Below are 12,165 nucleotides of genomic sequence, written 5' to 3' on the forward strand. Positions count from 1 at the left end.
CCACTATATTAAGTAAAGCGGCTTACAATTAGATTAAGTAACTTTCACAAAGAAACCGGTATTTTAATTACTTAACTCATTTTTGGAGATAATCAACGATTTATTTTTAGACGTCAAAGATATGTTTACACTTTTGCTCCTTACTCCTTTGTAATAAGGCGAAAAATGTAAACATATCTTTGACGTCGACTGTACACTTGCCTTAGGGGTCATCCATTAATTACATCACACGTTTAGGGGGAGGGAGGGGGTCAAGAAAATGTGACATATTGTGACAAGGGGGAGGGGGGAGTCACAAACTTTGTGACGTCACTTTTAACTTCATCAGTAACCGAAAATTTATTTAAATTATTTTATTCGCTTACAGTTAAATAACAAGTTCTTGAAACGATAATCGTTTTAATTAGTTTAATTTTATTTCTTAATCAGTGTTGGGTTATAAAATTACTAATATTTCTTTTGTCAAAAATATTTAGATAAAATATTAAATCAATATTTGCCGATATCGTTGAAAAAATGTGACGTCACACCAGGGGGGAGGGGGTCTGCCAAATGTGACCAAGTGTGACAAGGAGGGGGGAGGGGTCAAAAAACCTAGAAATTCGTGTGATGTAATTAATGGATGACCCCTAAGGCGAAAAATATAACATATCTTTGACGTCGACTGTACACTTGCCTTAGGGCCTGTTAACATATTGATTCATGTTTAGTATGAGTTTAAACATTTGCTAATAAACGCAAGTAGGTATTACAACAACGCTATTTACTTCTTACGAAAAATAAAATAATAAAAAATTGACTAAGCCATTCAGTTTCCTTAAATGTACTTAGCCATAAGTACCCCGAAGTTAACGGAGGAGTTTAAAAAAAACACCGCGGCAAGTCACCACCTGTCTCGATAACTTGTGTGAACATTGTTATGGCAGGTGTCCGTACGTCTTTGTAATAACCCAGTCTCATAGTCCACCCAAACTTCAATCCATAGACCGGTATACTGTTCTCTTTTTCTACAATAGTCCCAATGCCTGCTGAGACCGGTTCATGGGTGTCTATTGTAGCACCTGTGAACGGGTTCCAGCAGGCGTTCTACATGACATAAAAGCTCTCCAAGGGGCCTCTACGTGTTGGATCTGTGTCCCCACGCAAGCCTATCAAAAAGCCGGGATTATAGGCCCGTGATATCCAAGGAGATACAATTAATAATAAACGGGTGCCTAATAAAGTAAACAGTTCTAAAATGAGCATACATAAAAGACCATCTTTGACCACTCGTGAACCTTATTGTAAAGTAATAAGGCCTGCTATTGTTTAATTGACTATTGCTATAGTACGTGTCAATACGTAGAACTAAGAACACGTACATTACGCGGCCGTTGCCGCCGGCATATTTTGACAGAAATCAAATATTGGTCCGGGCTCCGGCTGCCACACAATCTTGTATTAGGTAATATTATTTGATATTTGACGTTTTTCTTTCACGTATAAGGACCTATTTATAACGTATAATTAATTTCAATTAATTTCAAAAATGTACAATAAATAAAATACTATCAGCATTTTGCCAATAATTGTAGATTGATTTGTTGATTTAGGAATAGTTATGTACCCGCCAACTTGAACTTTTGGACTTTGAAACACGTTTTATGTTTTGTTTTATATGTTTGAATTCTAAAATAATTGATTATAGAAATATAAGAAAAAAAAACATGTTTAAAAACACAAACTAAAACGAGATTGTCGTGACAAGTCAACTGAGTCAGAGAGAAATATAGTAAGACAAGACTCCGACAAGAGTGCTCACTCCGTACATCAGTTTTGGTACCAAAAATATTAGTATTTTCATAGTCGACATCTAGCATCGAGTAGCGGAATTATCAGTACTTTAAGTAGTAGTAGTGACAAAAGATGTAGCACCGACCGGTAAGACTTATGTCGTTGAGATTAGAGAGTGAGCACTCTTGTCTTACTATATTTCTCTATGACTGAGTGTTGATGTTGCCACTATGTTTCGCCTTTATTTCCATTTTATTTAGTTTCTACTTTCTAGAATTTCTTGTAGCGTTATACGTCTGCGAAACAACCGGCACCGATTTCTGCACATAAATGCAAATCTATAAAATAAAACATCTGTCAATTGAACTATAGTCAATTTGTCACTTATTTGTGGGGCTGTCGGGATTGAGGGCCTCAGTTGCTAGTAGTGGTGTTATTGTATGGCGGCCTTGTCCGGCCGTGACTTTGCCAGACGGCTGATTTCACACCGAGCTATTCTCACAATACTACCTAACTATACCTACTCGATTCCAACCTATTCCATTTTTAGAATCTCTTTCAAAATTTATTTGTCATCGTGATCTTCCTAGCGTTGCCCTGGCGTTTTTGCCACGGCTCACTTTGGAAATCATTGTCAAACTGTCAAATTTTCTCCTGTTGTAATAAGTACATATGGGCGAATTTACTATTTCTTCATTCTTATTCTTATTCTTATTATGTCCCGTCAGTCAGGGGGCCTACCACGAAAACCGAAATTCACAAATTGCGTAGACGTAATTCCTCCCTCCGTTTTTTCCATTCTTCCCGGTTTTGAGCAGTCTTCGGCCATTCTTTTAAAAAGGAGTCTAGCTTGTCTCGCCATCGCCGACGTGGTCTGCCAAATCCCCGTTTTAAGCTGGGCTGCCCCTCTGTGGTAATCTTGGCCCACAGCTCACTCGGCATACGACAGACATGGCCAGCCCATGCCAACTTCAGCTTAGCCGCTTTCCGAGTTACATCGATGACTTATTGTGTTCTGGAGCGCAGTGTGGTGTTCCGAATATATAAGATCCATTAATTTTACGCCTAATATTCTGCGCTCCATGGCTCGCTGGCAAACCACGAGTTTGGACTTCTGAGACGCTGTCAAAGACCAAGTTTGTGCACCGTGGGTGAGAATTGGAAGTATGCACATGTCCATGAGTCTCCTCTTAATTGATAATGGGAGATCACCTTTCATAAGATGTTTCATGGACCAATAGCTCCTCCAGGCGTTTTCAGTCCGTCTTTCGGCTTCCATCTCTTGTCGCGCCTGAAAGGAGACTATTTGGCCCAAGTAAAGGTACTCCTGGACATATGCAATAAATTCTCCGTTTATCTCAATCCTACGTGGGGTGCTATTATTGGTCATAAGCTTAGTCTTCGACATGTTCATCTTCAGTCCAATCTCGAGGCTTGCGCTCTTTAAGATCTTCGAGCATTTGTTGTAACCCGGAAGCAGTTGGGGAGAACAGAACAATGTCGTCGGCGAATCGAAGATTGGTTAATCTTCTATATCCCACGACAAGGCCCCTGTCTCCCCACCTCGGCATTAGCTTTCGGAAAACATGCTCTAGTGTGCTAGTAAAGAGTTTAGGGAAATAGGGAATTGGGAAGCTATACTCTTCATATACAAGTTTGAACCTAAAACATGACACTTTCTTTCTCAAGTCGGTAAAACAGTAAAACACGCTTTGTTATAGAATCGGACACGAAAGTGCATGGCCTCGAACTCTGTTAGTCAAAATAAAACTTACCAACTTACTCGTGCACTTGGAAATTAATCATTCTATACATATCTTAAACATTTTGTAAGAAGTGATTTCGGTATTTTTTTTATTCACACGCACATGAAATTTTGCAACGTTTCGCGACATAACATACCCAGTTTATAGTGATCCCCGAACGCATGGTATTTCTTAAAAATATATGCAGGTCAGTGAGACATGTGGGTCTTCTTACATTGGTCGGGATAAGGCACGAAAAAAACCGCTTAACGGTACCGTGTTGTGTAATAAATCTTATTTTGCACCAAGCTGGAATGACCCTGGTTACGAGAGGTCAAATATGTATAAGAGATTTGTTATAATATACCTAATTATGCGAAATTGTTCGCAGATATCAGGTTTTGTCTCTTATTTATGGAATTTATGAAAACACCTTTAAAGACAAGGAAAAATATAGAAAAGAAAGGATTTTTAATTAGATTGACTGAAAGATTAGGTAAATAATAGTTGCACCTTTTGTGTAACTAAAAACTAAGCTGATTCCCATTTGTAAGGTTCCGTAATCAAAATGGCAAAACCGTAACTCTTATAGGTAGTTTTGTCATATCAGTACGTTCGTCCGTCTGTCAGTCCGTATGTCACAGCCATGTTACTCGGAACCTATAAGCTAATTTAATGAAAGTAACGTAAAAAGGTGTATTTTGTTAGCATATGAAAATATAGGTAGGTATATATGATCGGTTTTCAAATGAAACGTACAACTATGTCTGAATTAAATGATTATTTAATTAAATTAAATTTAATACGACGTAAGTGCCGCGAAGATGGCCTGTTTTATTCGTGAAACATCGTCCACACTGTTTACTGACTGTTCATGCACCTTACCACAAAGATATAAGGCCCACAATGGTAATTTATGTTGCTGTTAAAACTTTGCCTGCTTCATTAGAGGCTTTACATTGTAAGCGGGCTCTAATCGAGATCTCAAGAGTGTTGTTTCCTTTGGCAACGTCAATGTACCTTTAATGATCGGCATGCTATTTTGTATTATTTAAATCCGTGTTGTAAACTTGTTCAACATTTCCTTCTTTATATCTAATGCCTACTATGGCTACTATATCAGGATTTAATCCATACGAATACTAATATACGAATACTGTTATACTAATATCATGTCTAAGGGTCAGTTGCACCAAACCGTTTGGCACCGTTAAAGCGTTCGCTAAATTTTTTTGGATGGAAAATTTCATACTTCACTGCTGTTTGACGTTAATCAGTCTGTTAAATGTGGTTGGTGCAATTGGGCCTAAGTCTGTTTGTCTGTCTGTTACCATTTCACGCATTAACCGCTGCATACTGCTGGTAAAATCTTACTACATAAATGCACATTAAGGCCAATGCTGCCATAGTTTGCCATACGCGTCACGTTTCCGACAAATTAGACGTTTTTACGGAATGCCCGCACTGATGATGATGAACGACTGCCAGGCACCGAGGTCGAGCAATAAAAATATTAAATTGTATCCTTTATCCTCTCGCTCGCTCTCCGTCTAGAATAATTCTACTCCTTCTCGCTTCGCAACATACTTTCCTATTCAATTTGATCTCACTTCAGATAAGTAGACTTTAGGCAAATTTCATGCAACACTATTGCCCGCAGACAAAATGTACATGAGCAGGTTATAGTATTGTATACTTGCGGATTTACCAGAGACGAGTCAATATAAAGATTAGGTAGTCTTTACAGAAAACAATACTTACTTTATAGTGACGATATAAAGAAGCTATACTTAGCTACATACATAGATGAAGTCAAAATGTTATAATAAGTATACTTATATTACGGAAGTGCGTATGGAAGAAGTATTCGAACTTTATAAAACAATCTGTTATTGATTTTTTCATGATAAATATATTATAATTAATATAATTACTCGCATCCCTAGTTGTAAAATAATATCACTTGCATTCATTATATATATATGTATACTCGTATGTAGTAACTTAGTGTAGTATCATAACAGTTACAAAGTGAAACAAACTATGCTAATACTTTCATCGTCCTGTTTAGCATAATTTTATAATTCAGCGGGACAACCTTGTTATGTTTATCGCAAAGTTCGCAAACTCTCGTGTTTACACTCGCTCATAGAATATCACTTTGTTTATGTCAAGAAAACTTTTCAGAGCGGGGACGGTAATATACAAAGTATACAAACATTATAGAATGTTGATTTGAATTTAAAAATTGATGTCATATTAATATATTCCATACCCTAGGGTATAAAAAAGCTATAACTCCCTAGGGAGTTATAGCTTTTTTTTGACAATCCATATCTCCCGCGGGAATAATATTGGCCTTGGTCCATCAGTACGAGTACACCTGCAAGAAATAAGGTCTTTTTCGAGCAAGTGTGATGGAATAGTAGTTTGTGTTACAAGAGATCAAAATGACATATTTCCGTCAAGGGCGTACATTGAATCCTGAATGAAGCGATGGATTCTAAAGTAGAATCCTGAGCGTAATGAGGGATTCAAGTGTTAACGCCAAAGACGACGAAATAATTTTGATACCGTGTGACACATACTGCTTTTCACATCAACTATAAGGAAATTATTATGTTCCAAAATATGTATTATTTGACCAAAAAAAAAATAGTATGCAAGAAAGAAAAAAATGTGTCCTAGAACAGAAAAGTACAACTTTATTGATCCCTCCTAGCAGGGAAGAAAAAGCCCTTTTTCGAATAGGTGATGTGAAAAAAAACATCTTGCGTAGCCTAATAGCAGGTTTTGTGTTTTAAATTTCATTAATTTTTCCTACTAATGTTTTTCTGTATCTGTTTCGTTAAATCTTTTCTGTATTAGTTACTCTCTCTCTCTTTCGCTATTTTTATTAAATTATCGTAATACATATATACATTTACAGAACTACAGAACTAGTACTTGGTCTGACACGGACCCGGCCAGTTCTCCCGTTCGTACAAGTCCTATTTCACTTATTGAAATAGACACGGAATCTGCAAGTGTAATTCCGCCACGATAAGTCTATTATAAAACCGGGCAAGTGCGAGTCGTACTCGCGCACGAAGTGTTCCGTACCATAATGCAAAAAAAAACGAAAAAAAAAGCAAAAAAAAAAACGGTCACCCATCCAAGTACGACCACTCCCGACGTTGCTTAACTTTGGTCAAAAATCACGTTTGTTGTATGGGAGCCCCATTTAAATCTTTATTTTATTCTGTTTTTAATATTTGTTGTTATAGCGGCAACAGAAATACATCATCTGTGAAAATTTCAACTGTCTAGCTATCACGGTTCGTGAGATACAGCCTGGTGATAGACAGACGGACGGACGGACGGACGGACGGACGGACGGACGGATGGACGGACGGACGGACGGACTGACGGACGGACGGACGGACAGCGAAGTCTTAGTAATAGGGTCCCGTTTTACCCTTTGGGTACGGAACCCTAATAAACTGCCATCATTTGTACCATCGAACACCACTTTTAACATACCTTATTGCAACGAAATAAAGTCTGATATCAAATGTACAAAAATCAAATATACATTTGCAGTCTTACGTATTATTCCTTGATAAACCTTATGGCTACTGAATAAAGTCTAAAATCGGACGTTTGCGTTTATGCCATAGTCAATATTGTTAACTGATGTTATGCGTAAACCTTAATACAACTACGTTCTTACGGCCTACGGGCCAATATGATACTGTCAGTGTCAAAAGTGACGTTTTTGGTTGAAGAAAGTCATCATCACTTGACACTGACAGATCTGTATCATATCGGAAACAGATCAAATAGGTAACTAAAACACGAATTGGCCTGCTACACATGTTTATATAAGAATTGGCAATCCAAACTTCAAATCTGACTATATGTATTTCCAAATGTACCTTATGCTGTTGTAATAATGGCGAAATATGTACATATCTTTGAGGTTCGTGTATGCTATAGGTATCTATTCCTCATTAGTGTTGCCCAACTCTATCGGGAGGAATTTCCATTGAATGGAGTTGCGCAAGAGAGTAGACTCGAATAAGGGCTAGTCACTGATTAAATACATACTAGAATCGCAACCATACGGAATACGTCGGTAATTGGTTAGATATTTCTAGATCTATAGGATATGAACGACTGGCGTATGTCTTCTATACCGACAAGACATTTGATTCGTACCTGGGGCAATTTTTATATTGGTGTCGAATTTTTTTTCATGACATTTCGATAAAATTTGATGGATAGATGGAGTCCCCTGTTCTGTACATCCTCATATCAGCCAGAGGAGGTCCACTGCTGGACATAGGCCTCCCCCAAAGAGTGCCACAATGACCGGTCTTGCGCCACCCGCATCCAGCGGACTCCTGCGACCTTAACCAGGTTGTCAGTCCACCTTGTGGGGGGTCTACCCACGCTGCGCCTTCCGGTACGTGGTCGCCACTCGAGAACCTTTCCGCCCCAACGGCCATCGGTTCTACGGGCAATGTGCCCCGCCCACTGCCACTTAAGTTTAGCGATTCGGAGGGCTACATCACATCGGTTACTTTGGTTCTGCTGCGGATGGCCTCATTTCTGATGCGATCACGCAGAGAGACTCCCAGCATAGCCCTCTCCATTGCCCTTTGGGTGACTTTGAGCCTTCTTATGAGGCACACAGTAAGCGGCCACGTTTCAGTTCCATATGTCATCACTGGCAACACACACTGGTCGAAGACTTTCGTCTTGAGACAATCTGTACATAATAATGACAATTTAACCTTAAATGAAATGATTTATTTTGCCAGAGACACACATATACACATTATACACATATGTCACATATGTATATTTCACCGTAAATCCCATTATTTTTAAGACAAGGGGCCCGTTTATGAAAAACTTGTAACTTGTAATACAAGTGGAAGGCCCTTTTTGACAGCTTTTGTTAGAAAGGGACTTCCACTTGTATGACAAGTTACAAGCTTTTGATAAACAGGGCAAGTTGTGATTTCTTATTTATTCCCTGCAGAATGAGGAGCTCTTGAAACCAGTAAATTTTTCCCAATGGGGTTGGCAACTGTCAAAGGTTTGCCTAGATGGCGCCATCATAGCTTGCCCCTTTTTCTATGAGATTTGGCTTCAAGAGCTGGCATCCAGCGTATTAAAAAAACAAAAATTTGACACAATTCTAGGGATTGACGGGGCAAGCTATGATGGCGCCATCTGCTAAAAACTTCCACCGGCCAACCCCATTTGACAAAAAAAATCGACCACAGAATAGGTACCTAAAAATCGGTCCACAAAATTAAGATAAGTACTTATCTTAACACGTGTTATGTCCTTCCTCTTTTCGAAGAATGTTTCAGAATGTTTCGCGTCACCGAATTTCATTTCACCGAAAACTATTTATCTCTATTTCTCCAAAACCGTAAGATATTCATTAGGTACGGAAACTAGAGAAACCTACCCTAAGTGATAACAAATTAAAAATTAAACTGCGTCAGGGAAAAAGGCACGAAAAATATAATATTCGGTGTTATAGAATTCTATATAACAAGGGTAAACTGACTGACAGGCCTATTCCGATTTCGAGATAATCACAAGATCTTGAGACGATTTAGAGATCAACTAGATCTACATTAGATATCGACTAGATGTGACTTGGATTTCTAAGTCATAACTTGTCGAAATCGTTCAAGAGGACCTCCAGAATCGCGGAAACGTCAAAGGAGATCGTCGATTTTGGGCCCAGAGTAAACCGCATTAATTACTGAAAAAATACGCATTAATAACGCAAAAATGAAACGGGAATTAGAAATATATAATTAAAAGACATTTTAGTCTTCTTTAAAACGTCTATGGAAGGTACTATCAAAAACTAGTTCTTTAGCGTTAGAATCGCCCAAAACGAAACAAAAACCGAAATTTTCGCAGGTTTTTCGATTTTTGACAAAGTTGCGTTCGGCGCTCAAGGTCACAAACTTGGATTATTAATTGGGCTAACATCATATATAAGTCTGCAAAAAATCAGAACTACCGGATTTGACGCAGAAGAGCCACGTTACAAAATTCTACAATTTCACTGGATTAAATATAGTAAATTGACTTTTTATTTAGTTACATAGTTTGGAGATTTAAACGAATTCAGAATAAGACGATATCATGCTACTTTTATTTAACTAAACGCAACCATTTTTAACAATCTGTCAAATATTTTCAAGTAACGCCAACCTTAAATAAACCTTACTTCATTGAAAGAAGATTTAAAATGAATCTGTTCATTCTCCGTAGAAGTAACAATGAACTTCCGAATAAGATAAAAATATAACTTTTTATTGAACGCGGATACGATTTCAGTCTCATTTACATGTCAGACTTTGTCTATTTTCTTTTAAAAAGTCAAAACACTTTTACAGAATAGTGTGAGTAGTATACGCTTTTGTATATAAAAGTTTTTCTTGTCATGTTCAAGTTTTTATTGCAGTATTTCTCAAAATTCCCGTTATATTTCGTGATTCTGTTTTTATCATCATGATCTAGTAATTATAACGATTAATTTCCTATATATATTACATGTATACGTTTAATTTGCGAGTGGGTCCAAACGCCTAAGAAAATCGACGATCTCCTTTGACATAATAATAATAATAAAGCCATTTATTCCGAACGATATAAATTACACTTGATTTTTTTTTATATTTATAATATATCCCTCAATTCGGTGTGCCTTAAGGCATAGGCCTCCTCCAACTGTCTCCATTGGGCTCTGTCTGCAGCAACCCTCATCCAGTATGGCCCCAGAGTCAGACGAATGTCATCTTTCCATCTTGTGATTGGATGTGCTTGCTTTCTAGTACAGCCTCTAGGGTACCATAGAGTAACCTATTTGCTCCATTTTTCTATTGGGCAGCGTAGCATGTGGCCTGTCCATCCCGACTTTAGATGGTCAATGCGAGCAAGTATGTCGGTAATCTTTGTTTTCTTTCTTATTTCTGAGTTTTTGATCTTATCTGATAGTTTGATCCCTAACATACCTTAACATAACCTTTGACATATCTATCTTACAAATATCTTTAAATTATCCGTATCGTAACTTGTTGAAGTCTAGTAGAAATCTAATTCATTTTCCGAATCGAGCCGTGATTAATTTGGCTATATTTCTATTGTATAGTTACTTTATATCTTTCCATTTCTTTCAGATTTTTAGTGTATTTTCCCCATTCCTTTTTGTGTAATATATGTATGTTTATCCTATAAATTTTGTATGTATTTATATCCTTTATCTTTCTGGTATAGCTTGTTGTACATTTTGCTGCATTTGTCACCCTCATTTCACTCTCTCCTCTCATGTACTCAAAGGTTAACTGGAAGAGATCCCTCAAAGGGATAAGTTCGCCTTTGTACTTGTTACTAATTTTATGTTGTCTTTAATATGTCTTTTTGTACAATAAAGAATTTACTGCTACTACTACTACTACACTAAACCCTAAATGGTTACTTTTTATGGTTCCGTACCCAAAGGTTAAAACGGGACCCTATTACTAAGTCTCCGCTGTCCGTCCGTCCGTCCGTCTGTCTGTCACCAGGCTGTATCTCATGAACCGTGATAGCTAGACAGTTGAAATTTTCACAGATGATGTATTTCTGTTGCCGCTATAACAACAAATACTAAAAACAGAATAAACTAAAGATTTGAGTGGGGCTCCCATACAACAAACGTGATTTTTGACCGAAGTTAAGCAACGTCGGGCGCAGGACAGGAACCGGTTACCTTAACCGGGGTTTTTCATAGGGTTATTTTAGAGGTGTTTATAAAAACCCCTAACATAACGGTAACCGCTTAATAAGGTAACACTTTGATTCGGTAACCGTATCAGATCGAGTTAACCTCTGTTACCGGTAACCGAAATAAAAACCCAGTCTATTCAGTTACCTCATTATGAGGTTTTTGACCAGTTCAAACGATTGTAATCTTTACGCACACTTAAATTCAACTTATTATTGAATAACCGAGGTTGGCATGGGCGGTCTATGAAGCCTCCAGCACAAACAAGTTTTTTTGCCTTTCCTTTGTTTATCTTTATACCTACTTGTGTGGTGTGTTCTTATTATAAATATTATTATATTATAACTAAAATAATTAAAATAAATAAATAAAATAAATAAAATAAATAAAATAAATAAAATAAATAAAATGAATAAAATGAATGAAATGAATGAAATGAATGAAATGAATGAAATGAATGAAATGAATGAAATGAATGAAATGAATGAAATGAATGAAATGAATGAAATGAATGAAATGAATGAAATGAATGAAATGAATGAAATGAATGAAATGAATGAAATGAATGAAATGAATGAAATGAATGAAATGAATGAAATGAATGAAATGAATGAAATGAATGAAATGAATGAAATGAATGAAATGAATGAAATGAATGAAATGAATGAAATGAATGAAATGAATGAAATGAATGAAATGAATGAAATGAATGAAATGAATGAAATGAATGAAATGAATGAAATGAATGAAATGAATGAAATGAATGAAATGAATGAAATGAATGAAATGAATGAAATGAATGAAATGAATGAAATGAATGAAATGAATGAAATGAATGAAATGAATGAAATGAATGAAATG

Source organism: Cydia splendana, chromosome 4 (genome assembly GCF_910591565.1).
Source record: "Cydia splendana chromosome 4, ilCydSple1.2, whole genome shotgun sequence".
Classification (NCBI taxonomy): Eukaryota; Metazoa; Arthropoda; class Insecta; order Lepidoptera; family Tortricidae; genus Cydia; species Cydia splendana.